Source organism: Talpa occidentalis, unplaced genomic scaffold, assembly GCF_014898055.3.
Source record: "Talpa occidentalis isolate TD23 unplaced genomic scaffold, MPIMG_talOcc4v2.1 talOcc4.16, whole genome shotgun sequence".
Lineage (NCBI taxonomy): Eukaryota > Metazoa > Chordata > Mammalia > Eulipotyphla > Talpidae > Talpa > Talpa occidentalis.
The window spans coordinates 52,536,180-52,563,783 of NW_023601653.1; the positions used below are offsets into that span (position 1 = coordinate 52,536,180).

Below are 27,604 nucleotides of genomic sequence, written 5' to 3' on the forward strand. Positions count from 1 at the left end.
TCCCTGCCGTGCTGCAGCACGCTGGGAAATCTGGGGGTGCTCAGGGACATGGTTCATCAGTGGGTGCGCGCCTGAAGAAAATCACAGGGATGGGGAAAGAGAACATGCAGATGGCATAAAGCTAGAGAAGAGGAGGGAACTGCTCAAAAAAGAAACGTGTTGCTCGTATTGTGTCTTAGTCCCCTTCCCACTCCCCTTCCCCCAGACCCGCTTCCTCCTCGTGACACCTCTTTCCCCGCCCCTTTCTGGACACCAGTTCTAGAAAGAGCCTTTGGGACCCCCATCCCCCGCCACCCAAGTCAGAGATCTAATAGGATTTTTTTTTTTCCCTCCTGGCAACCCGGCAGGCTGTTTTAAATCAATGAAAGTAAGATGGGAAGAGATAAGTGCGGAGCAGCCCGGGAGCTGTCAGAGTACACACTTCAATCAGCCCCACAGCTTCTGCTCAGGGCTTTACCCACCGAGTTTGTCCAGGTGGTGATGTAACCTGAAGGGTGTCTCCATCGGCTTCACGAGTCCACTCGAGTGTCGCAGAAGTCCAAGTCCCGTGCCCAGCCTTATTTGCCCCTAAGTATGAATGAACCTCTCTTCTTGGGCATTGGGTTCTGGGGCTTCACCCACAAAAAGCCAAATCAGTTTAACCACCCCGGAGGCAGGGTCGAGAGCGCCTCAAAACTTTTCTTCCTTCCCCGAGGAGTGGTGGTTACAGAATGCGGGTGGCGGGACCCGCGGGCGCAGAGCCGGCTCGGGGTGGCCGGGCAGCTGCAAAACCCCGGCTCTCCAGCCCTCGCGCCGCCCCAGCCGGGCAGACCGCGGTTTCCCTGGCAGGAGGTTCAGGGACACTCACAAGCCCCCCACGCGCGCCCTCCGTGCGGGCTGCACTGCGTGCACCCGGGGGTGGGGGCCAGAGGGGGCCCAGGTAATGAGGACTGGGCAGCGGGTGAGTTTCCAGCGCAGGGCAGAAGTTGACAAAGGGGACTTGACTAAACACGAATGCGTATTTTTAGATGCGAGCTCCTCCGAGATCTAGAGATAGCCCACTCTCTCTGCTTCCTTCCACTCCTGCCCTTTCATTTTATCACTCCCTGAAGTGGAGGGCAGATTTTTTTTTTTTTTTAAATACATTCCTGCACGGTGTGGGTAATCGCCGCGTAATTTACAATCTAGTTACTCTGCAGCAGACCGGGGAGCAAACTCTGGGGCTCCTTCCCTTCGGATGGCCAGAGAGGGCGGCCGGGCGGCCAGCGGCAGAAAGGAGGTCAGGGTGGGTTTGCGGGAGCTCAGGGGCGACCTGGAGGGGGCCGGAGCCCCCGGCGCCGCCCCCGCGCCCGCCCCCGCCGCGCCCCCCGGGGCGGGCGCCGGGCCGCGGTGACCGCCGGCTGGTGCGCTGCCCTCGCCTCCCCCATTGTTCCTACTGTCTTTTTGCCTTTTGTTATTTGCACTCGCATTGTGTTGTTTGTCTCTGAAGCCGCCTCATGACCAGCCAAGGGATTTCACCTCGTCCTTGAGAGCTACACGGGGAGCGCGAGCGAGCGAGCGAGCGAGCGAGCCGGGGGGAGAGGGACACGCGCGCGCGCGCACACACAGACACACACAGACACACACACACACCACACACACACACACACACACGCGCGCACGCACACACAGGAGTGTAAAAGGAGAGCCACCCAAACCCATCTCCATCTCCTCCCGAGGGCCCCCAGCCCGCCACTGTGCCACTTTGCATCCCACGCCAGAGGACACCTTAGGAGAGCGGGTAAGGTGCGTGAATCGCCGCGTTTTAACTTTGTTGTCGGTCCCCGTGCGGCGGTGGGCAGAGCTCCAAGGCGCAGAGCTCCCTGCGCCGCTGCCGTGCCGCCGCGCGGCGCGGGTGCCGGGCTCCAGCTGGAGAGCTGGCGCGGGAGCCGCGGGAGGGGGCCGCCCCGGAGTTTCCCCAAGTCCAGGGGGAGGGGGCCGGGCTGGGGGAGCGAGCCGCGCCCGCGGCTGCCGACGGGCGGCGGCCCTGACACCCGCGGGGGCGGCCGACACCGTGGCCTTGGCCCCGGTTCAGGCCAGGGGATAACTTTGGATGAGCGTGGGGAGGCTGCGTGCGGCGGCTGGTATTGTTTTCCAAGTGGCCGCGGTGGAGGTGGTCCGCCGAGGGCAGGGCAGGGGCTCAGGAAGAGCTCAGGCTCGGGTGTGCATGCCAGCCAACGCCGAGCGGCAGCCCCCAAAAGTTGGACAAAGCCCCTTACCCTGCCGCAGTTAGGAAGGCGACCCCCCAGCCCACCCACTCAACCTTAATTTTGCCCCCTTTCGTCTTTTTTGTTTCGCTTTCTGCCATCCCCCTTCTTACCATTCCCCCCCTCCCTGCAGCCCGGAATTTCGGAAACAAGTCTCATCCTTCTGGATTCTAGGGATTTCAGAGACCGGAAGCTTTCGTTTTAATTGCAACTACTTTTTCCCCACCCCACTCAGTACACGAAGTGGAGACCACTCACGTGCTGTCACTTTAAGCGCGGGTTTAGGAGATCCCACCAGCACTTTGGGGCTACAATAAGAAGCCAGGGAAAGAGGTTATACGAGTTGAAATCAAATTGGATTTGGAAATGTTTGCGTTTGATAGCAGCAGTTTATGGCGTATTGATCTGCTGGCAACTGATGCACACGAAGCACTGTTTACATATTTTAATAGTCATTTTCCTTACACTTTGCAAAGCGAATATGTTAATAAATAGATTGACGCTGGTGACTCTCTGAAGACGTTGGCTTCTGTGACTGCATTCAGAATGTGGTGAATGTGAATTTAATGTCTTCCCTTTTCAACTAAAGCAGGTCAAAAGGAGGGATTCTGTGACTATGCAAAAACGGGTATTCCCGCAGTCTGGCCAGCCGGGCACTCTGGGTGGCAGACAACTGTACTTCAGAAAAGTTTAGGGATTTGTTCTAACGCAGTTGGATTTCTCACAATATCCAGATATCCCAAGTAGTTTTCAAGAAAGGCATGAGCCCTTTTCCCCAGAGACTGCCTTCCTGCTCAGCACAGTTCTTTAGTCAAAGGCAAGACCAAGGGAGATCTGTGGGATTTTGGGTAATAAGTGTGGGAATCTGCAAAGGGACTAGACAGAGTGATTTGTTTCCTTGCTGCTCATAAATAATGGCCCCTAGTATCCTTAAAAAAAAAAAAAAAAAAAAAAAAAACCACACAAACAAAACAGGCCAATGAAGTAGGCGGTGGAAGATTTGTAGGCAATGGACATTTCAATCAGAAAAACCAGAGCAGAGTTTTTGATCTGGATTACAGGAGTGAGTCTCGATTGCCAAGAGCGATTAGGTTAAGGGCCAGATGGTTTTAAAGTATACGGAAATGTTTTTTAAGTTTGACTTTTATAGCATTTACAAGGAGGACGATTTCTGAGATGAGAGTCTTTACAGAACTGCTCAATTTTGTTCTGTCTAATTTTGAAGGAATTCAGCTGCATGTGAACTGTTGTAAGCCCTGATAGGGAAGGAATCTGGTTTCAAATGCAGATACAGTGAGACAAAGTTTCTGGGGGTGCTTCTTCCTGATTTAAATATAGCTCTGAGGCTGAAGCCTAGATAAATCCAGCCGCAATGATTTAAAATCAAAAGTACTTACACTGAAAGTTCTCTTAGGCATTGTGCAAAGTTCTCCTGCAAATTATGTCATCAACTGTTTATTCCTCAGAACTATACTAGATAAAAATCACAAGCATCACTTAAAACTGATGCAATACAGCCTTCAGTCCTTAAACTAGTAGGGATTGCCTTTGTTTGCCTAAAAGGTAGATCTTTCATCACATGAGTTGTTTAAAAACATTTAATTGTGGGGGTGGGAAGGGATGTGCATAATTATTTAGTTATTTGTGTTAATTATATAGCAGCATACTTGCTTGAAATTCTTTCTATTTTTTTCCTTTCTTTCCAGTGGTCTTCTTACATCCTTGTGCATAAAGAATTTAGAGTTTTTGTTTACTTGTGGGTTTTTTTTTAAATCTTTTTGTAGCCTTTTTGAATGGGCAACATAGAGCCAATCTGATATAGATTTGAAAGAGAAAACTCTTAATACAGGAAAAAAGAACACCAACTCTTAATACAGAAACCTTGTATTAGTTTTGTTGTTGACCTGACACAGTTCTGGTTGAATGGCATGTTATATACAAGATTCAAAACTCTCAAACTTATTTGGTAAATAAACAGGCATTTGCGATCCAGTGGTTATTTCAAGTTAACTTAGTTCTATACATGTAAATGCACATCCTGTTTAGACTGACACATGGTTTTGTAAAGGAAAAAAAAATGAATATATGCTTATAAAGATGTTATCTGTACAGTATGTAAATAGTAAATAACAGAAGAGTGGAGTTTATACTTAGGTATGATGACTTTTTATTTGGGCGGGTCTTTGATGGGGTTAACATTTAAGCTATGAGAGTTTAAAACTTCCTTTGCCACTTAAAAGAATGAATTTGAATGCTTGCAGAACTTTTTAATAAAGCAAATGAAAAATATGATATTTGATGAAAAGGATATACTGTCTTCTTGACAAAGCTGTCTTTTTCTGAGTGATCAGTAATCATTGTTCTGAAGGTATGTCGGGTTGTGTGTGTGTGTGTGTGTGTGTGTATCACACACATATGCACACACATACATATATATACACACACACATATAAAAAGTAATATCCAGGGCAGGATAAAACTTGTTTTTAGTAATCTCCTAAAATACACTGGATTTCAAATGACTTGGAGTTCTAATGTTGAACACTTTAGATTTCCAGCAGGTAAAATTGTTGGATATGATTGATTGGCACAACCTGAATGATTCACCCAATAGCTAACTACCTGCACTGGTAGAGAATGCTATAATTAGAGTTTTGAGAGGAACCTGGGAAATGTATTTGTCTAGGCCTGAATTCATTGCAATCCCTCACACACCCATCATAGATTTTTAGCCTGAGAAATAGAGATTTATTTTAGAGGCGAAGAAAGTGCTTGGCTGTTTCAAATAAACTATATCCAGGACTTAGATTTGTAGATAGCTAATAAAATAAAAGTTTCAATTTTGTTCCAAACATTGTTTTAAAACACCCATTTGTAAATTGTCTGCATTTGGTTTTCATATGTTAATGATTTGGGATCTGAAACTTCTTTCAGAAAGGCATTTTGGTTTATCTTAAAAAACACCACACAAAACTGTCTAAACAACTCTGTAAATAAACTGTTCCAAATGCCTCAATTTGATGAATGAATTAAAGAATTATAGTTCTTAATCCAATTATGATCACTCTTGTTATTCCATTTCCCATTTGGGGGAACTTGGGGAGTAGAAATGGTAAATGAATCTTAAATGTGAGTGGGTCTGGGTGGTTTATTTGCTGTGTATGCTATATCCCAAATAATTCCTCATATCCAACAGTGAGGAGGATTTTAGACATAGATATATTATTAAATGATTATCGATAAAGCTGAAAATCACTCTTAATGGAGGAGTAAAACCAAGTTTTTAAGAATATGAAGCAAGGATCTAACCTTTTGTTTAAAAATAATGAATTTTATTGTAAAGGGGGAGACTGGATGCTCATTTGTTGGATATACACTCTGGAACTTTTAGTCACTTGCAGCTGGGTCATTTAGGGACATTTCCATGGTCCTGTTCAATCAACTTTACCAAATTCTATGTCCTTGTTTTTAAAACTAAGGGGAATATGCATTGGGGTTGTTTCTTTCAATCCCCTAGCCCTTTGTCTATATGGGGACTTTCAAATACTCTCTTAATCAGGGACATGAACATTAGGATGGGCCTCTGATAAGGACCCAGTTTGCTTCCATGAATCCTTCAGAATTCCTGCCCCATTTGCCCAATTTAACCTCTGGCTCATAAACTAATTAATTCGAAGATGTTACTAGCTCATTCATAGGTTTGATTTTCTAACTAGATATTGTTGTTGCTGCTATTATTATCATCATCATTACATTAAGAGTTTATTATGACCATCTAATTCCTTAGAGAAAAACTTGTAGAGATTACAAGTTTCATGAGAAGCTGCCAGAAAAAAAATATGTGTGAACACAGGGAGTTCTCAGTACCTCTCTAGTCCTCTAGTCCTACCTGATAGGCAAGTAATTATTCTACTTACAGGTAAGGGTGATATTCAGTAGGGGAAGCATATGAATAAAATTGGGGAGGGCAGTCATGAATGCATTTAAATAATATACTAAATAACCACCCTTTAAAAATTAAACCTAAAGTTTAAGAAAGCCACCCAGAAACCCCCCAAAAAATGCTAATTTCTGGGATTAGCAATGGTGGTGGTATTGAATTCTACAGGTGGAGTCCATTTAGTCTTTATTGCTTACAGTTCATGATAAGGTATTAAAAAATAACTTGGTTCTATCTTGGATACTTAATTAGTTGTCATTCGATTATTTCATGATGATGTGGCCCCATATCCAAAGGGGGCAGAGAGCAACAGGCAGGAAGATGGTAGGGCTCTGGTTGGCCTCCAGCCTGCATTCTCTGGACACTCAGACCCTGCAGCATCAAGTGACATGTTGGAATTAGGAAATTCAGGAGGGAACCAGCATGCATCAGGGGCATCCCACTATTTTGGGGAACATCTTAATTTAGGTGTAGGTATAATTCTTCTAAGACTTCATTTGGAGTTTTGACTATTCAGTATTGTCTACAGTTGGAGATTTTAATGCTTTTTTCTTATATGTCTTGGATTATAGTAGAAAGTGTATGTCAAATTCCTAGCACAGAATCTATCATGAGTTAGGTGCTTAGTAAATGTGAATTACATGTTTCTTTCTAGTCAAATCTAGATTTTGATAATTAATAATGTTTGGAGCTTTATTTTGTACTTCCTTTGAACGTATTTGTGTCTAAGAAGAAAAATATATCACTTCTTGAGACTGAGATCAACACTTTAAAATAGCGATTCGGTTAATGTCTATATATGATCTCTGACATTGTGGTTTTATTAAGATGCTGTATTTGGTGCAAGTGTGAATTCTATCTTTTATTCATATAAATGTTCCTTCAGTCATTAACATTTTATCCTACATAACAAGGTAAAGGCAAACAAAAATGTTAGAACCTAATTGTAGTTTTCCCATCTTATCCTTTATGATTTCTTGTAACCTATGTAAGCTAGTGAAATTTATTGTGACTTTATCCATTGACAGTCATCTACCTCTGGGTTCTATGAATTTTACATGTGGATGGAAAGAAATTCCACTTGGAAAAAGAAATAAATATTTTACTCTTTGGGGTCAATTGCCCCTTTCAAGAGAATCCCATAGATTTATTTCAGTTGGCTGCCAGGAGCAAGGCAGGAAAAGTTTGAAGAGATGATGTATATTAACATGGAGAAATTAGTGGTTATTTCTCTTCCCAATGAAACAGAATTCCTCTATAATTACAACTGACCAAAGATAAAGGAAAGCCTCTTAAAAAAAGCAAACATATGACTTGGTTATTGCATTAATTTGGGTCGCTCCAGAAGCAGATGCCATGATGGGGTTAGATGTGTAAGAAGTTTGTTGGGATTGGGAGGAGAAGGCTACTTGGAGATCCAAATCTGACATTTCTGCAGAGAAGGAAGGAGGATTCAACAGAAAGATGCTCCATGGATCATGGACCAGGAAAGTTTGGCTAGGCAGGTCAGAGTGGGCCATTGGAGCAATCCTGGGGCTGGAAGCAATGGCCTGCATCTGCACTTACCTGAAAAGCAGCCCCAAAACATAATCTTGGTGTAGAGACATGGGCAGTAGGTGGGGCACTGAATCCAGTGTATTTGGCCGCAGGAGATGGAATGATTGAGTGGTGGTTGGCAGTACTATGAAACCATTTCTGAGCCTAAAGGACTTGAAGTGATGAAACAATTGCCACTAATTGATATGGAAATGTTTGTTTGCATTCCCCCCACCCCCAAGAACCTATTAAACACTGTGTGTTTAAATCACACATAAAAAGTTTAACTAGATTCACATATAGTAAAAGCAGGAATGCTGCGATAAATATACACCTGTGCACAGTAGTTCCTGGATGGAGCTGGGTGGAGTTCCTCAGTGTTCTGGGTGCCACTGTCCCAAAACTCACACCCATACTGTGGCCATTCCTTTAGCAGTCCTTTCCCTCAGTAAAAATGGGTACTTAATGTAGTAGGTGTTCCGCAAATGCCCAGTGGCACATTTGAACTTTTCTTTTTGTTCCTTAATTATGTTATTGAAATAAGGTTGGTTTACAACACTGTGTTTTAGGGGTACAGGTTCACACTTACATAAATGTGTGTGACCACCCCCCCCCCCAAAGCCCTAAGCAGGGAATATCCATATAGCCCAGTGGTTAGCAGCTCACCCTTGGGTCACAGTTAACAAAGACCTTGCAATTTCTTTGAGATATAGGATCCTTTATAATCCTCCACGGCAAAATGAACATTGGGACAGTATCACCTCAGTCCTGGACAAGATTAAATGAGATTATACAGAAATCCACAGTACTGGGCAAGGTCCAGAGGAAATGCTCAATATATATTGCCCTTTTAAAAATGTGCAGAGAGGTATAGGTGAATAATTTTATCAAGCCGCTGTCAATATATTTAGACAATAGATATTTCATGTAATTAGAAGGCATTGTTTATGCAAGCAAAACATACTTGGCGTTTTGCCTTTTAAAAATAGCTCAGTTTATTTCTCCTGCTTCAATCTTTTATTTTTCATGTCAGGTTAGTAAAAATGCTAGACCCACTGACCTTGACGTCTTGCTAATTTGTCCTCAAGCATGAGGAGGATGGAAGCTCTTCATTTTCTTACACCACCCCTCCCCAAGCATCCTATTCAGCTGAGAAGCAACTAGCAATGCAATTCTGCATTTTGTCTGGAGCTCAAACACCTTGCCGGTCTCTGCTCCCCTATTCGACAGCTCCTAAACCAACTTGCCACAGCAGCACAGGCCTGAACTCAAGTGGCCCTCAGCGCGAGTGCCCGCTGTGACGAGTCACAGAACCACAGCACTTGGCTGCGTTGGATTTGATCACTGCCATGAGCAGCCCTTCGATTGTCAGCTAAGAGACCCTTCAGGGAGTTGTCCCTTAATAGAAAGTCTCTTTTCTTCCCTCCTGTTGTAACTTTAAATTAAAAGAAACTGTAGAGAAGCTGGCAGCATGGCCGCAGTCCATTCTTCTACCCACTGGGAGAAAAGCATCTGTGAAAAGACGTTATTGGACTGAGAATTGAGTTGTTGCTATTTGGGGTGGGGGTGAGAGGCGGGGGAGGCGGTGGTGGCTGAGAACCACGTTCAGCCTCGGACTGATCCCCAATGATGGCATGGAGTCTGAGTCCCTCTAATGGGATGGCGAGCCAGCCTTCGCCTCTTACAGGGGGATGTGGATTTAGCATGTTAGTTGTAAGAGGGCTGCCTGGGGCCACTGGTAGGTATTTTGCCCCTGATTTTAGGTGCTTCTGTGGGTTGTGTTGCGGGAAACTGGCACTGGGACAACATGAGAATCCAAGGAGGTTGGGAGGCAGGAAAAGAGAGCTAATTTTTGACACGTTGCTCAGACAAGTGACCCCTTTGGGGAATCTGTGCCAGGATCAGGACCTCTTGCTGTGAGGCTTTTGGCAAAGTTTTCCCAAATAGTGAGCACTGGTTCCTTCAGCATCTCTGGTTCAAAAGGCAGATGCACTTAATGTTTCTGCGAGGAAAAGGAAAAGATGCTCGTCATTTGGATGGTTTGTTTTTTAGAGGTCATTTGTCACTCGAGTCTGATCCCCCCGTCCTGGACTTTCTACCCTCTGGTGGCTCCATCGCCATTCTGGGTAAGGGTCTGCCCACATCAGATGACTGCTAGGATTTCTTGGTGGAATTCATGGCTCCTGAAAGCTGAAGTTGTTTGATGTGTAATCGCAGGAACTAACTGGGGTTTGCCTGTGAGCTCTCCGGATGCTGTGTGCGATGCTGTGGAATTGGCATTCTTTCCCAAGTCTCTGGCACCATCAGCCTCATTAGCTTACTTTTGCACCAGGATTTGTTTTTGAATTAGTGCATACCAATTCTTCTCGTTCTGTCTTGCTTTTTCTTACTTCAGCCTCTCAGCCTCATCTCCACCATCCCTTCAATACTAGTAAAATAGCAGTGTCTTTTCTATGTTAAATCTGAAAATAAATATAGTAATTTCAATGCATACTAAACAAATCAACTTCTCTGTATGGAAAAAAAACTTAGTAGGCCCACTGATTATTTCTGAGGACTTTAAAAAATGACCATTCTCTACCTGACTCCCTTTCCTTGGCTTTATTTATTGGATGTTTCTAAACATTTCTCTGACCACAGGGTCTTCATTCTCCTGGTACACTGACCACCCTGCATCGTGTTCATCTCACTGGATAAAGTGAGAAATAAATACATTACTGCCTAGTTTGAAAGAGGTAACTATAAGATGACACAATGTTTCCCATTAGAATGTAAGCTCCCCGAGGACAGTGTGTCATCCCTAAGACAATCATGAGCCCAAAACTCAGTAACAGAATGACTACCAAGCCAACATGTATTGCACAGTGAAATTCGTTTTGATTCAAGGCAACCCTGTGTGATGGGAAAGTTGGTACGTTGACAGCGGCTGACCATGGACCATGTTCCAGACAAAGTGCTAGGCTCTATACAGGGCCATCTCAGGTCATCCTTACAGCCCCCTCATTCGATGCATATTGTCTCTTTTCACCATGGGCAAAGTCCCATGGGTCAGGTGCTTGCTCGTTTTCCTCAGTGTACTGGATTTCTGTCTCTTTGCCTCCACTATTGCCCTCATGTTGTGGGCAGGAAGCTGGTGTGGGGTTCCGCTTCACCATAGGGGAGCACTAAACATACCTGTCTATTTATCAGAAAGAAGAGTTAGGAAGAACAGGTGGGAAGTGACATTGAAAGCAAACCATGGCTGACTGTAAAATAATTTCTACAAGTTGTTATCTTTTAAGTATCCACTGATCCATTGATTAACCAAAAATTATTTATTGGCTACAGATGCATGTTGTTTAAACTTGACTTAATAGGGCATATTTTATGACTTGAAGCAGAGATTCTGAATACCTAAAAACTAACATCAAAGGAAATTGTAGAGCAGTGTTTCCCAAAGGTGATCACCTAGTCATGAATTGAGAGCCACTTGGTATATTTGTAAAAACCCACCTTTCTGGTCCCCATGCAGATGCAGGGAATCATAATCTTTGTGTTTGTAGCCCGGGGGCTTGCATTTTTAATAAGCATTGCTGGTGATTCTTTTGCACATAAAAGTTTGAGAACCTGTGATCAAAAATGTTACTGATTTTGTTTGGTAGTAAGTTATATATATATAGATATATTTATATATCTATATATATATGCAGTTTTATATATATATGAAATTTAAGTGAAATGCTTGAAGAAAAATGGCAGTACCATGAAAAACATGGTTAGATGGCTAGAAAGACCTTTTTTTGCATGATGTGGCTTTAGGAGTTATTTGAATTAAAATGTGAATTTGAGTGTATAGAACCCTAACATGCTTAAAGTCAAGAGTGGGGGGAACTGACAGCATGGCTATTCTGTCCATTCAAGACTTAGAAAGAACTTTCTAATAGGATAAGTCTAAGGTAGTTAACCAGGCCTCAGACCAGAGGTGGATGACTCCAGCCCTGTATCTAAATACTTGCCCATGTCTGGACTATTGTAGTTGCTTAAAGACTTTTGTTTAGCATGTAAACAATGAGAGAGAGCAAGAGAGAGCGAGAGCGAGAGAGAGAGAGAGAGAGAGAGAGAGAGAGAGAGAGAGAGAGAGAGAGAGAGAGAAATAGGAGGAAAATGGACTGGAATAGTTTGGTTGTGATAGCTTGTGTGTTCTTGTGGATAAAGAAGTCAGTGAACAGTATGCCGATAAGGAATCCTGGTGAGATGACTTAATACAAGGACATGGATTTAATTAGTCTAATATGGTCTTTACAGGGGAAGTGCCTTCACACACACAAATCAACAAGACAAATACAAACCTGAGGCGCCAATTAGGGGGCGACTGTGCATTGTCTTGGAGCATCAATTACTCTATGAGGACAAAGGACACAGTCTGTGGGGTTCTCTAGCACCTAATGATGACTTGGTGAACAAATAGTGGGGTGTCCCCATGGCCTGGAGAAGAATGCTTTGAAATGATACTAAGAGATCTTGTAAAAAGAAAAAAAAATTTATACATGCCAACCAGTAGATCGGTGATGGTCAAAGTAACTAGTTTTTATAAATCTTCATGTTCTTAGTACGTTTAGAGTTTACTAGAGGCTCCATCCAGTCACTTGCCTGTCATCAAGCTGGGCTTTTGCTGCCGACACCACATTCGTGTTCCTCTTTCAAAGCTGCACAGTAGGGCCTGGCAGAGTGCTGTACCGATATTAGCTAGTTAATAAATATTTGCTGACAACTCAATGAGATCATGAAGCAGTTTGGCCTGGGGCTGGGGGAGGTGGGAAATTGAAAGCAGTTGGAGAAGAGAGTTGCCCTCATTCACTTACAGTTGCCAGTGGCACTTGTCACCCAGCTACCTTGAAGTAGGTCCATTTCCCATATAGTTCAATGTGTGGTTATTGGAATCTTGAGAGGAAGGATGTTTACTGAAGTAATGACTGCAAAGGTGTTCAGTATTTTTGGAAGAGGCAGCCATTCCTTTGATCTTCAAAGTCAGGGTGGAAAATGTATTGGGGGGTGGGGGGAAGGGGATGGTAAAAAGTAATTGTAAACTAACAGGAATTTCAGTAGAAAAATGGCTTGAATTCAAGCCATGTAATGGTAACATCAGTGCAAGTCTCCTGGCTCAAGCCCGGCATACTGCTTTGGAAATAAAAGGAGATTGTGTAAAGAATTAGCAATACAAGGCATTTTTAAGTGCTTTATTGCAGAGGCTTGTGATACTCTGTGAAATCTATGCAGCCTCTTTCTTCCCGCTGTGCTTAATTTCAGAATCTGATGCTATTACCTATCCTTGGAGAAAAAAAAATATCACTCTGTTAACTCTTAAAAACCGAGTTAACGTTGCATTTGCTTTCTACAGCATCTTTCTGACATTTCTCAGAAAGAGTGAAGTGGTGTGTTTAGCCACGGAGGGTTTGTCTTCACCTTTAGTGTCTAGGATTGCTTCTGAAGGGTGACATTAGATTAAGGGGGCAAGTTGGAAATAAAGTTTAGATATGGCTCAAACAGTTTGAAGAATAAGGTCCCTGAAAGGGTCAGCAGCGGTTGTTTGGCATGGTTCCCAATCAGAAGCCAGAAAGGTTACCAAAAAAAAAAAAAAAAAAAAAAAAACCAGGAGAAGCCAAGGCAGGAGTTAACACTTACAGTATAGGTGGTTCTCTTCTTGTGACATGTTGATATGCCCACTAAAAATAAGTTCCCTGGCATCCATCACTGTGCCTCTGCAACTCTATCCAGCTTGAAAAAACAGTTGATGTCGATTGATAGTTTACCACAGGCAGCCATTGTGTTTAGCAGTTTATTTAAGTTGCTCCTTCCCAGTAACTCTGAAGTACATAAGGAGACTGAGCTTGACCTAGGGGGCCATAGCTGGCAAGTAGTGGGGCTGAGACTTGGATTCAGTGATCCAATTCTGAAGCCTGAGTTCTTACCCATTGTAGTGTAGGAAGTCTATTTTAAGTCATGTTGAGTCATCCCTCAAAATGATGCTTTATTTCTCCCTTTCTTTATACCATGTATGCGTCAGTATCACCTCCGACATGCTCTGAACTATTGCAGAGTTCTCCAGAGTAGGATCTCTCCTTAATATATGCTCTATTTACTACTGTCAGGTCAATCTTCCTGACATGCTATTTAGATCACATTGTCCGTTTCTCAGTAATGTAAAGTGCTTGAGTACTACGCACGGGTGCAACACAGACTCTAAAGTCTCGTTTTTAAGGCCTTGCAATCTATCTCCAATCCTTGTATCTTTTCAGGCTCATATTTGATGCCTTCCCCTAGAGAACAATTTGCTTCTGATCTGGATTCAAGCTGAACGCAGTTTCCCAGCTGACTCCCAAACTGTCTGCAACACGTCAACCTTATCAGCTCTTCTCAGAATGCTCCTGCCAAAGGCCACAGGCATTGCATTAAAGCCACTGCTAGCACCTGGCCTCTGTCTGATGCAGGGAATTCTTCCAGAATTGCTTTTCCCCTCTGCTTCAGATCTCATAGTGATTTTCCTTAGTCCAAGTGCACTTCTGTCTCTATTTCCACTTCCTGTTTTTATTTTGTCCCTTTATTCATTCACTCATCTACAAGTATCTACTGAGCACCTATAGGAGTTGACACCATGTTGCCAGTCAGAGATCTAGTGGTATGGGGGACAGGCACACCCACCTTGTGCACAGGGTTTTAAGCTCTACTAGAGAAGATAAATGTCAAAGAAATAATTACAGCACCCAGGATTGCAGATTGGGGAACTATATTTCCCAGAAGTATAGGGTAGCTGTATGATACATTTGGGGGGAAGACAGAGGAGGCTGCCATAAGGAGTCACTTTAAAGGATGGTTAATGAGATAAAGAAAACAAAAGACTTCTGAGAGGTAGGGAGTAGCCTATGGAAAGGTTCCAAATAGGCAGGAGAGGGTGTGTTCTTGGAATTAGAAGGCGGGGTGACTGGGAAATGGATGTAAATGAGATTGTGGATCAGATCATCAAGTGTTAGGGCCCTAACTGAGAGCCAAGTCTTCATAAGGAGGTTGAGCAGAAGCCCACTGAATTCTTCTAAACACTGTGTGTGCTGTAGCATATAAGGCAAATCTGAGCGAGGCAGGAATGCGTTCAGGCAGAAGAGGAAGCAACCACGGCAGTGCTTCACACTAGAGAAAATGGTGACTAGGACTTTGGTCTGTGGCTCTAGTGTCAGAAATGGAGACAAGAGTAGAATTTCAAAGACAAATATGGAGGGAAGATCACCAGTTTCAGATGCTTTGTAACCACTCTCTACAGCCCCCAATCCACCACCCTAGTGGGCTATTCCTCCTCGCAATGGCCCATGTTTCCATATTTGTTAGGCTCAGAAAAGAGCTGCTTAGATCCCTCCCTCTCCCAGGGACTCTGCTCACTGGGTTTATACCTGCTTTAGTTAGCCCCTGAGAATTCAGGCAGGGGAATTTGACACAAAACTTATGGTGCCTCCTACCTACATATATAGATTCACTTCATATTTCTATGTCTTGCATTTGTGTACATCAAATGAAGACCTCTCCTTCTATACTTGTGACACTTACATCTGTAACCACCTTTGTGCTATTTGCCATATATTGCACCATAGTGTAAGGCATGTTTTGAACTTGTCTTCCTTTGAGAGATATTGTTAGTTTGTGCCGAGGATCATGGATGCTATAATTCAATATTATCCTCCTATTTTGGATTATCATTTCTTCATTCTAACTGGACAATTTAATTCATCTCTCAGTCTGTGATTCCTGAAGAATGGGGATAGTGATATTTATCCCATAAAGCATTGTGAAGCATCAGTGAGAGAATGAATACAAAATACTTAAAATATTCATTGGCAAGGAATGGACTGCACCCTATGATGGCATTAATGCCTCCAAATGTTATTCTTTGAAATCAGAAACCTGTATCTGATTACTACTTTTTGTCTAGTTGGAGTTCAGTAAACATTTGTTGACTTCAGTTTTGAATTTTAATCTAGGTATCATTTCTGCCAGGAGATACAAATAGAAATAAATCTTGGTTCTTCTGTGCAAGAACCTTCATTTGATAGGGGAGCTAGCAACATGAACTGGTAATTATGTATAAGTGTGGTAGGCACAGTCTTGAGTATTTTGAGAGTAAATTCTAAGTAAATTGATGTATGAACTGAGCATTTTGGTGATTTATTGAATACATATTAAAATAATGTGTGTACATTGTATAAAACTCAAAGCCATATAATAAAACAGCACTGTCTTACTGTCAATCATCACCACCCTATTCCTGCTACTTCAAGTATGTATTTCTTTTTTTTTTTTTTAAAGATTTATTTATTTATTTATACAAGCACTGGGTACAGTCAGAAGTGTGGGAGGGTGAGAAGATTCACCAGAGCCAGAGCTGGGAGCAGAACAGGCAGAACAACTGACAAAATACACTGCTGAGGGGAGCAGTGGGTGCGGCAGGAGAGGTCTGTGCACCATGTGGGACCTTCGCCAGTGGCCGGGGATTGAACTGGCACTGCAGAGGCTGTGGGCAGCTTTGCAGCCCAGCGCTCAACCGCTGCACCACCAGGGGAGGCCCTCAAGTCTGTATTTCTAAAGAAAATGTTTAGTCCTTATTTTTCCAGTTAAAAAAGTTAAGTTATTGGTTAACTTCCCACTACTCAGTTTTGTAATAGTAGTCTTCTCTACCTCTCCTTCCCCTAACTACACGTACTGCTTACTGCTTTTCCTATTGTCTGAATGTCTTCCTCCCTGCCCTCCCTCCCCTCCCTTCCTCCCCTCCCCTCCCTCCTCTGCCTCCCCTCCCTCCTCCCTCCTCCCCCCTCCTCCCTTCTTTGCTTCTTTCTTTCTTACCTTCCTTCCTTCCTCTTCCCTCTCCCTGTCCCTGTCTCTTCCCCTCTGCTCCTTCTCCCTTTCTCTGGCTCTACTTTCTTCTAGTCAAATCAGTTCAGTAAACTGTTACTTTGACTATGTAAATATTATTGTGGAGAATATTATATGTTGATTACTTTTACTTTTTATACAACTGCTTTGGTTTTCCTGGAGTTACTAATAGCCTATTTCAAACCTACAAGTTTTACTCTCCTGGCTGCTGGGAAATGAGTGTTTGTGGGTAGCACGCCACAGCATCCCCCACAAACAGCAGTCCTGAGAATTTCTCTCTGCTTCAGATTTTCATAGATGGTGGTTGACAGAGAGCCAACAATGGATCTACAAGATCCAGTTCTGCCATTTTCTCATGTGCACTTTTATTTGTTTTATTAGCATTACTTGAGAATATGAAATTTTTTTGGGGGGGTAGGAAAACTTTTTAAAGCACTTATACACTTTATGGTGGTTAATTTAACTAAAGATTAGACATTGTATTCCAGCTTCCTCCTCAGCATAGGAAAACTATAATGAGTGACAAAATGGTGAAACAAAGGAGAGAGAAGGGCATTAACATGAACTCCTTCCTGTTGTGAAAATTAAGGCTCCCTGACAATCTACTGGTAATCAGGTTAAAGCACAAAACCACATGGATCATCTTGCACTTGTAGTTTTGGAGACAGTTTCTTTATGGAATGAGACCATGGGGACATTTCAGTTGGAGGTGGGCAGTTGCTTGGATCTAGACATGATGGTGCTGGTGGAGTTACTCTTTGTGTATAGGTGAGGGAGAAGGAATTCTTGCCCAATATTTCAACAAGAGTTAATTGGACCAGGAAGTGTAGGATTCGATTTGTCAGCATATCAGATGGGTCTCTAATTCAATGCTCTCCTTCTCCTAATTTTTTTCATCATAAATGTGTACCATCAATAAAAGCATAACTAATTGTAAACACATAGATACAGAAATTAAAAGGGATGTGATAAAGAGGTAATCAGGAGTATCTCAGAACAAGAAATGTAAATGAAAGGTGTCATTTTTTCTTCTAGTATGCCAATGAATTATTAATTTTTGCACCCACCTCAAAGACGTCTGAGCTACATTTCTAGAGCATGAGTTAGACTCTAAATGGGGAGAAAGTATACTGGATACAAATTTTTCTACTTTTATGAGTTGAACAGTTCCAACTATTTAAATGAGATAATATGAACTGCAAGTATTAAAGTTATAAACCAGAGGAAAAATAAGTTTTCAGAATATCATTGTGATGCTTTAGAATATTTATTTATTTATTTATTTATTTATTTATTTATTTTCAAAAGATTTATTTATTTATACAAGCACTGGGGTACAGTCAAAGTCCGGGAGGGTGAGAGGATTTGCCAGAGACAGAGCAGGGAGCAGAACAGGCAGACTGACGAAGTACACTGCTGAGGGGAGCAGTGGGCGGCAGGAGAGGTCTGCACACCATGTGGGACCCTCACCCGGAGACCGGGGATCGAACCGGCGCTGCAGAGGCTGCGGGCAGTTTTGCAACCCTACGCTGCAACCAGCGCCACCGGGGAGGCCCTGCTTTAGAATATTTAAAGCATCGTGGAATTTGTGTGTGTGCGTGTGTGTGCGTGTGTGTGTGTGCGCGCGTGCACACACATGTTGGTCAGGGTCATAGTGACTTAGCATTTCTTTCTGTTTATTGCTTCCTTACCATTAACTCGAAGGTTTGGGCCACACTGACACCACTACCCCTCTGTATATACTCCCTTTAATTTATGAGCCTTATGTCCCAGAACACTTTCGAATCTTTTCTCATTGTTTCCTCACCCCTCTGATTCATACATTTATAACTCAGTTAAGTGCAACAATTAGAAGATATCTTAAATTGTGTTGTCTCAGCAATAGAGAACCCGAAAAGACAAAACTTTCCATAAATGTAGTAAGTGAGTTCCTTCATGTTCTTTTGGAATTTCAAATATTTATAAGCATTTTTCTAGTAAAACTCAGCCAGACTTAACAGAATTTTTCTAGATTCATCTTGTGCCTCAACTTTAGATAGTGTAGTTTCTTTGTTAACATATTTTACTGTTAAAAAATTAAGTTTGTGCTCTCATTTTTGTATTTCACAGTTCCTGCTCACAAGATGTTGGTTACTTTGAATTTTTTGTAAGGAAGTGGAAAATTACATTTCAGATAGCATTTTTGTTACTTCTCATACAGATACAATTAAAAAGCCGCTGGATTTGAAAACGGCAAATCTAAGTCTTTAATAATAATAAAGTAATCGGGCCTCCCCGGTGGCGCAGCGGTTGAGCGCTGGGTTGCGAAGCTGCGCGCGGCCTCTGCGGCGCCGGTTCGATCCCCGGCTGCTCCCCGGCCACCGGAGGAGGGTCCCACATGGCGCGCAGACCTCTCCTGCCGCCCGCTGCTCCCCTCAGCAGTGTACTTCGGTCCTTCTGCCTGCTCTGCTCCCCGCTCTGGCTCTGGTGAATTCTCTCGCCCTCCCGCGCTTCTGACTGTACCCAGTGCATGTATAAACAAAACAAACAAAGAAACCAGCAAACAAATAAATAAAGCATGCCTCTATAAAAAAAAAAAAAAAAATAATAAAGTAATCATGTTTAGTTACCTAAAGAAACCTAATCACATAGTTTTTTTAAAAATATAGTTTCCTAAGTTAAAAGGTAGAAATGTCATTATGCTAGCTAGTACTATTTTTAAAAATAATAAAAATTTAAGTTTTTTTTGTATATGTACAAATGATTTTTCTATTACTGAGTTCAGGACAATTCTGTTGTCTCTCAATAAAATTCTGTGCCTTAAAATCTTCAGGTGATTCCATTCATCTTGGTCTTAATCTCATAATCATTTGCCAATAAAAAAAATAATGAAACAGTATTGGTTTTTAAGATGTTTCAGGTATGTATTATTATAAAACAACATCTGTATATAGTACATGATGTTTGTAACTAAAAGTCCATTCTATCCTTCACCATCCTGACACCTTTTATGTGATTTGCACATCTCTATTCCCCTTCCCTCCTGGTAACCACTAATTTGGTCTTATAGACTAAAAGTCTATCCATAGTGTTGCAAATGGCAAGATCTTTTTTTTTTAATAGCTGAGTAGTATGTGGTATATGTATTGTGTACATATATCACATATTTATCCAATGATCCCCATCTTTATCCAAACACCTAGGGGATTTCCAACACTTGGCTATTGTATAATTATTTGCATATTGGTCTCAGTAGTGATTTAAAATAAACAATATTGTCTTTGACTAATCTTGACTATTCATTTAAATTAGTATTATTTGTCTATTCTTTGTTACATATGACAAATGAGTAATGAAAGGGGCTGTAATGATAAGCAAAAAGACTTGGTTCTTACCCTTACTAGTTTCCAATCTAGTCAAAAATACAGAGGTAAATCAGCTAACAAGTAGATCACATGGGGAGAGCGTCTCTTTTCTAGATTAATTATGACTGGTACCTAGGCTGTTCATTTAAAAAATCTATTTAATAGAACCCCAAAGAAATGATATCTGCCTTAACTGTTTTAGATTTTAAACTTAATGTGTTTTATCAGTCTCTTTAAAATGTTTCATTGTTTACCAATGTTTATCAGTGGATCATTTAATTGATGTGTGTAGAGGCTCTTAAATCTGGGTTGCCTGGGTGACTATCCTTGTCATCTTCTTGGGTAAGTCACACCCATAGTATATATTTTCTGGTTTTTACTTTTGATTTACTAAAAATGGCAAGAGAGCTTAAAGGCATTTGGCATGCAATCTAAGTGCAGAAGCTGCCTAGATTTTTAAATTTTTATTTGGATTTTATAAAGTGATTTGACACTGAATTTAGAGGTTTTTATTTTAATTTTTAAAATTTGTGTTATTTTTATTGAGGTGGCATTGATTTACAACACTGTGTATGATTTAGGCGTATATGTGCATACCTCTTTAGGTGTTTCCTACCACGCCATGTCCAGCATTTAGTCATTTTTTTAAAATTACCTTTATTCTTTCTAAATCTTTCAATTTTGTAGCACTAAAAGGATCTTTTTTTTCCCTCTTCTGTTTCTTTAGCTACATAGTATCTAATGAATTGACTCCAGCACAGTGACATATAGAAATGACGGACCCAGCAGAGAGGTCACTGTGAGAGTGGGTATCTGGAGTGACCTTTTGCCCTTTGGGGTCAATAGTATGTTTTACTAAGAGCACGGGGCATATCAGCCACTCTGGCCACTGGGTGACTCTTGGGTGGCTAAGAATGTTGTCCTTAAGTGTTTAGTGATCATAGTATGGAGTGTGTCATGGAGGAGACACACAGGGAGCCCTCAGGAGATATTATAGAGCAGCCAGTTTCATTGTGGAGGGCACAGAATGCTCTCGTGAGAAAGAGATATGCAGGCTGGATATGGAGAGAAGGGCTACCTGGGTGAAGAAGGTGAGTGTGGAGTCAAGTACAGGGATGCTCTGAAGCAGGTTCGAGCTTGTAAACTTGGGGAGCTGAAGGAGCCCAACATGGTGGGGCCAGAAAGGAAGGGGGCAGATTTGTGACGAATGAAGCTGGAGGAGCAACAGGAGTCATTCCATGAAGGACCAACTCTGTGAATGCTGTTAAGATTTAGGCCTTCCCTGGTGAGGCAGGCAGTTGAGCACAGTGCTTTGAAGCTGTTCACAGCCTCTGCAGCTGAGGTTTGATCCCTGCAAGCTGGCGAGATACCCACATGGCACGACAGACCTCTCCTGTCTTGCCCGCTGCTCCCCTCAGCAGTGTATTTCCATTAGTCTGCCTGTTCTCCTTTTCACTCTGTCTCTGGTGAATCCTCTCACCCTCCCGCACATCTGGCCTATATGTACCCTGGTTCTTGGATGCATGAATAAATAAATCTTTAAAAAAAAGATTTCGGTTTTTATCTTAAAAGCAGTGGCAAGTAATGAAAGGATTTGCATTTTGACTGTTACAATACTATTTTGGTTGCCATTTGGAAAATGGAATGGAGGAGACATCAGTTATGTAGTGATTAGAGTAGTCTAAATAAGAGACATTTCCTTATCCCCAGAACTATTCTTTCTAATATTTTTCATGGCCTCTTCATATTCCCTGGGTCCTTAAAATATTTGAGGAAAAGCAGAACCCAAATTCATCACAGATATAAGTCTTTTCAACACTCAGGAGCACCTGGAATGCTACTTTTTCTACTGCATTTTGCTTACTGTTTTCTCCTTTTATATTTGTACCATATTCACCATTTCACCACATCATGTTTCCAAGACAATAGAAAAAAAAAAAAAAAGAACTCATTCTTTTAAGCTTGTATCATGCTACTGACTTTCTTTGAAAGGACAACAAGTGTCTTTATTGTATCACAATGGGTGTAAAAATTAACCAGGAAACATCATTCTTTACTTCTAAACTATGTGTAACAAAGATGCTTTACTGCGACTTCATCAATTATTCAAATGTAACTTAAAGGAAAGTAGGGCAGCGTAAGGAAAATCATACTTGTTCCATAATTGAGTCGATTAAATAGTATTGAGTCCCACTGTCATACTCATATTGATGAAACAACTTTTATAACTACAAAGAGTTCAATCAGAAATAAGACATCATAATTAGGTGGCAATGTCACAAATGTTTCTATATCTGTTGTTAAAGGCAAATAGTGAAAGCCACCTTTTACCAGTGTGCAAAATGAAGGAACAGCATTTGAAAGGTGCTCTTGTTGGGATTTTAGTAGTTTTCAAGGCTGTGCAGTAATAGCCCGAGCTATTTTGGAACTATGCATACATTACTGTGTTCTGGTGCAGCCTGATACAATAATGTGTGAAAAGTATACGATCGCACCTTGTTTAAATTTGCAGTTTTTGTGCATAATCCCACAGTGAGCTCTTGTCAGGTTTTGACTGTCTATAGGTGAAAAAAGTTTCTAGAATCCTACAGATTGGGGTTGGATGTAAATATCTGACTATGAAAATAAAGATCTTTTTATTGTACTTTTCTCAAAAGATAAAAAGTTCAGTTTATATTATATGGACTATTTTGCCAATCAACCCAGGGTTCGTTTCATCTAGTGGGATCTTCGAAATATACATGCTTCACTATCTAGAAGAAAATGTCTGTTTGCTCTATTTCATATTGGCAGAGCATGAGTGAAAAGTACAGTCTGATTTTTAACAACAGTGATTACACTATAATTTATGCATTTATGTTAATGGCGTTTGTTTCAAAGTTGTCACCCAGAGCCGCAATACCCAATGAATGTCTTGTTCAAAACATTGCGGAAAACTTGCTTTCTCGCAATTGTCTTTTGAATCATTTGCAAAGCCTGCCTACAACATCCATCTCATTACTTTCTATTCGCATTTTATACGAAGATTCATCATCCATTTTTTTTTATTCACCAGAGTTGGCTATAAATGTCTCTCTGAAATGATGAAAATCGCTAAAATTGACTTTCAAATTATGAAATTTGTCACTATTGAGGAACTTTCGAAGTGTGTATGCGTGTGTGTGTTACAGACTTACAAAGCAATTTGAAAGGAGGTAAAGATACCGGGAGTAACGGCTGAGTTTTAGAGTGAGTTTGAGAGTCAGCTGTTCTGAGGTAGCTACTGTAAAGGGAAAGCACATTTGGATGACATGGTATGTTTGTTTAAAAACCAGTCACATTACCTTCTAATGACACTGTATTTTAGTTTCACAACTTATACAAAGAAAAATGCAAATATGACTTTGGACTGCAAGGCCAAAATACCTTACACAATTAGTAACGTGTTTTATTATTAAGGCAATTAAAGGATTAAGCAACTACAATGCTAATCCTATGTTGGCAGATTCTCCAGATAATGGCCCTTAGATGGGAACATCTCTGTATAATTTTATTTTATTTAAATACTGCCATATATTGTGTGACTTATAAGTATGTTAATGTCCATTAACAACTTATATAACTCACACTTATTTTCATGTCATTTAAAGGTGCTATTTGGTAGTTGAAATTTTCATTTAATTGACTTCTTCATGCATAATTGTTATGTTTTCTTAACCAATAGCAAGTAGTTACAGAACCCAAATAGTTACATGTGTTTGGAATAATTGGAATAAATACCAATTTTTTTTTCTTAATTTAAAAAATCTTCAACCACTCAGTACAAATCCTACAGTGTTTACCTGTTGAATGATTTACAAATAAAATGAAAATGAAGTAATAGTGTGCCTATCCAAAACACTCACCATTTCCCACAACTTTGAATGAACATCTTTATTATGTTATTTCTTAAATGGGTAGAAAATGAAAGAAATGATTACCTGAGAGAGTCAATTGAGTGCTTTTCTTTTCTGAGTATTAGAAATGGCACTAGTGCTACCTGGTAGGAGAAGAAACATTTCAGACCTAATATGCTGTGATCAGTTTTTGTGACCCGGTACCATCTGGGTAGTTTCTGATTTCCAGCTTTAGGCATTAAAAACTGAAATCAAATGCCTATACTTTAAGAATGTCATTGGTAACATTCAGGCTCCTCGAAAACTGACAAATTTGAGTGGAAACTAGTGTTTGAATGTGAAGATTTGAAATACACTTTTGCACCCCTGTAAAGTATAACTAACTCACCCTTTGGAGACAATTTAGACTTCTTGTTAAACATGTTATGTTATTCTTGTAGACTAATTTGTGTCATCCTGATTCTTTTATCCTGCTTAACAACTGTGTTAACATTTATTTTTTCTGGCTTCATAGTACTAAATGGGTTTTCCTTCCCTAAATGCCTTTCTCCATGACTGTTCTAAAAACTTTTAACACAAGGTTTATGCAGGCATTGTTCCAGACTAATAGCTACATCTTTGCTATTAAACACCTTAGTTTAAATTAATGAAATTGGGGACTTTTCATTTTTGCAAATGAAGTTTATTTTCCTAAACAGGGCCAGTGTTGAGGGACTAAATAAGCTAAACATGTACTACACCCTTAGTTCTTTGCTAACTTCATTTTGCTTACGAATCGTCATGGGACTTAGACAACCAGAGTCATATCTGACATTCCATTGTTGGAGACTATAACCTTGTGATAATTATCATTTGCCATATGATAACTGTCTATTAACCATTTTTTGAAAAGCCTTTAACAGATTAGTAAATAAAATCCCATGGTAAAATCCCAGCAGATTTTTTTTTTGTTCTCTATTAATAACAGTAGATTCAGAAGGAGCATAATGAATGTATCTTAGTATCAAAAGTTCATTTTATTCTTGTAGGAGTTAGGCTACTAAGTAATATTTATGTAATCCTGATAAACATTTTTCTGTGACTGAATTTTGAGTGGAAAACTCTGTTTTCTGAAAGACTCAGAGGGAAAAAACAAAAAACAAAAAAAACTACAAAAAACCAGTGTCCATATTCTGAATGTGTGTGTGTGTGTGTTTAGATCCAGTTAATACCAACTAATGCCAACATCTGGCAAGAGATGGAGATCTGGGAATTTGTAGCTTGAAACCCCGGGACAAAGTGTTCCGATCTGACCAGCAAACATAGCTGTGGACTTGAACTGGAATCTTCAGGGGCAGAAACGTCTTAAGTGTCTGGAAAATCGGCCTGTTGAGTCACCACGAAGGCACTAAAACAAAACTAATTTTAAGCAGGTCAAAGTTCAGTGATTCCCTCTGGAATTCAAACTTTTTTTAAAGAGTCTCATGTTTAAGTGAAAAGGGTCAAAGTTGATGCACTGTTATAATGTTTTGAATGCTTTCCCTTAAGAACAGCCACCCAAGCTGGGATTAGCATGAGGAACTGCAAGGCTGGCACTTCAGCGTCTGGGTTAAAAATATTTTAAAGCAGTAAATGCAGTCAGTACAGAGAGATCCCTGGGAGCCTTTCTATTCAAAAATGTGTGAGCTCAGGGCAGCGACTGCAATGTAATTTAGGGCAGTGTATGCTTCATAGCTTTGGAGAATATTGCTTCTCGCTAATGTTCCATCGGAGGATGGTAGGAGAGTAGTAATTTTAGAAGGTGGTATTCCTGCTTCTCTTACATTGAAAACTTCAGAATAAATAAAGGGACACATGAACTTGAACTAGAAATGTAACCGGGGAAAAGTACCAATGAATCTAAATTTGAACCAAACAGATACAAAGTCAGCATGGGTGTAGGAATATTTTTAAGGAGGAAGCTACAGCAAAAGCAACTTCCCGCGGAACGGATCGCACAGGTAAGTACAGTGAGAAATAGCCTACAGGAGCTTTCAAAGAAAGTACTTTGTCAACAGCGAGGTGCTTTAACTATGACCAGATGTAATGTTGTTGAATATTGGAATTGAGGAATTATTTTAGAAAATGGAAACATGAGCAATTTAATTTCAGTAGCTGGCTTTCAGATGGTATCTAGATACTCTGAGTGGTAATGAGTAGCTAGTCAGAATGCCTTGAATGAGGTTGGATTGTGCTCAGATGGCCGACTCACCCTGCAGCATGTGGTTCCAGGTGTTTTTATATTAAAATGTTACATACAGCTGCTAAATAGGATTGAAGAAGCATATTCTCAGTCTGAAGATCTTGTTGCTGACTAGCATGAGACCTAAATAATATTCTTAAACTTTAAAAAGGGTCTATCATTTTATGATTGTGTCTAGGAAAGAGAGGAGATGTCTTTACTCTGCCTTCACATTTAGAGACTCAGCTAACCACTCTGTACAGCTGAAATTTAGCTGGTATGCACAACCTTCTAAACTCCCTAGAAAAGTTTGGTTAAAACTTTAAATTTTTAGTTATTTAGTAAATATCCGTTATTCCAATAAGGAACTGCATTTTGCATTATGTTGACAATGTCTCAAGAGCTATGAACTCAGTCATGTCTGTTTATTGTAATGAGATAAGCCAGGCAAACATGATAATTTCTACCAAAACACAGAATAACAATGCACGAGGAGGAAGGAGAAGCTGAGTTACTGTTGTAAGACATGGAGATTCTCCCTTGTACAGTTTTTTAATGGAAAAAGACCTGAGTTGTTCTGAAAGATGAGAAGATGCAATGCATGGTCTTTGTGCTTCCTTCACCAATATAGGTCAGTAAAAGTTGGTCTTTGGTTTGGGATTTTTGAGTTCAGTTATGTTTATAATTATGAGCACCATACAAGCAGCTTATTTTAAGGTAGTGTTAAAGAAAGAAGAATAAGAGAAAACCAGCTATTGCAAAGGTTAAAGAAGAAAAAGTAAAACAATAAATGTTTTTTGGAATCCGAGCCAGGATTATCACACAGGGGTAGTTTCAGGGTAAGTTGTTAGATTTTCTGTGTCTCAATTATGGAGCAGATATTGACACTTCTGAGCAGGGAATTTCAAAAACAACATTTATTTACCATCTGAACTAGAGGAAGAATTAGTTAGAAATCTCAGTATATTAGTATATTCAATAACTAGTTCACTATTTCAACGTGACTAGTTCATAGTTTCATAGTTTATAGTTTCGCCATTAAAAAAAAAGTCACTCTGAATCTTGGCCCCTCTGTATGTCTTTGTAAGGAGTGCTTTCTCAGTCTTGAATCTGTCAGATAGTCAAATATCCTGATCCATTTTCCTCTCTCTCCATCTCCAGGCTCAGTCAGCTGTTAAACTGTGCTAGCCCACTACGGGCGCCACATGCTGTGGAGAGCCTTTTGTTTAACTGGCATTTCTCTTAGCTCCCCCACTTAAACTAGCTATCAGAATCCCATAGGTCAACCAGATAGTTTGCCTCTTCGTGAGCTCACCTGAAACATCTTTTGAGGTAGGGCCTATGATTTCGTGACAAATAGTCACCTCAGTGGGGAGCAGCGGAGCTCACCTCTATCTCCCAAGGGTTAACAGTAACCTATAATAATAATTTGGTGACACGAAATGCTTCTTTTTATGCATTACCTATTTCCAGAGGCCTAATTTAGGTTTGTATCAAAATGGATATCACAAACAGTACAGCTTCCTGCTGAGAAGCAAAGTGCTGCTGAGACTTTCTGTTATTCTTCTGGTGGCATCTGGGAGGGGTGAGGA

General features: G+C 40.9%; 1 protein-coding gene across 7 annotated transcripts in view; it reads left to right on the forward strand.

Annotated features, from left to right (window-relative positions):
• SOX5 (SRY-box transcription factor 5) overlaps positions 1-27,604 on the forward strand; it is a 1,024,531-nt gene that overhangs the window by 10,127 nt on the left and 986,800 nt on the right. For 4 of the 7 annotated variants that reach the window (XM_054696380.1, XM_054696386.1, XM_054696385.1 and 1 more), the window contains exon 1: positions 1,379-1,764. The exons of 1 other annotated variant lie outside the window; for it this stretch is intronic. The gene's annotated coding sequence lies outside the window, so the exon portion shown is untranslated. Of the gene's footprint in view, positions 1-1,185; positions 1,259-1,378; positions 1,765-27,604 lie in introns of those variants that run through there. 2 more of the 7 variants (XM_054696384.1, XM_054696381.1) reach the window with 2 other exon arrangements.